This window comes from Pinus tabuliformis, chromosome X, assembly GCF_031772625.1.
Source record: "Pinus tabuliformis cultivar Carrire ecotype Pingquan chromosome X, CPIR1, whole genome shotgun sequence".
Classification (NCBI taxonomy): Eukaryota; Viridiplantae; Streptophyta; class Pinopsida; order Pinales; family Pinaceae; genus Pinus; species Pinus tabuliformis.
Genome location: NC_142308.1, coordinates 762,592,235 through 762,593,048, shown reverse-complemented (window position 1 = coordinate 762,593,048; position 814 = coordinate 762,592,235).

Here is an 814-nt window from a genome sequence, read left to right as displayed (position 1 = left end):
ACATCTGGTCACTTTGATAAACCTAAGCCAAACCCCCTCCCATCTTCTGAATCCATTTGGCCCATTAAAACCTTCATTTGCTAAAGAAAACCTTATAAAAGACCTTGTTCTACCTATACCCGCTTCATTTTGCAAGTGACACACCAAAAACCCACTTTTGGCACTTATCCAAAGTATTGGCGCATGTTATATTATTTTCAAAATACATTGAAAAAACATTACAAATCACCGCATCCCACATATGTCCGCCAAGCACAAATCCCGAAAGAAGTATTATTTTAATCACCCGCCCCCTTCCGTATTGACCGATCACTTCATTGACCCGTCAACCGTCCGATCGAGCGCTTTAGATCGGACGACCATGATGCATATCGGGTTGGGCCTGACGTCCGACAGTTAGCACCCGAGAAACTGTCAGAGGGTGACGTCAGGCCTCTGCCACGCGTCGCCCTCACAATTTCTCCGGTTGCCCTCTGACAAAACCAGCGCCGTATGGTAGGCGGTCCGAGAAAACCGTTACCGCTTTTTCCGTTTACCACCGGTTTTGCCATGCCCTCATCATCGCCGCGTCATCACTGCGTCATCACCACGTCACTGGCACCCCGTCGCCGCATCAGCTCCTTCGTCCGCCCCCGCGCCGATATGTCCGCCACCTCACTATCCCCGTGGACCAATCATAGCTCGCCACATCACTCGATGACGTCATGTTGACGTCAACCGACCTTGACCCCACCTGATGACGTCATGCTGACGTCATCCAAAAAGCGTGCCAATATGCCAAAAATCCATATTTAGGCCAATTTTCACGTTTTTT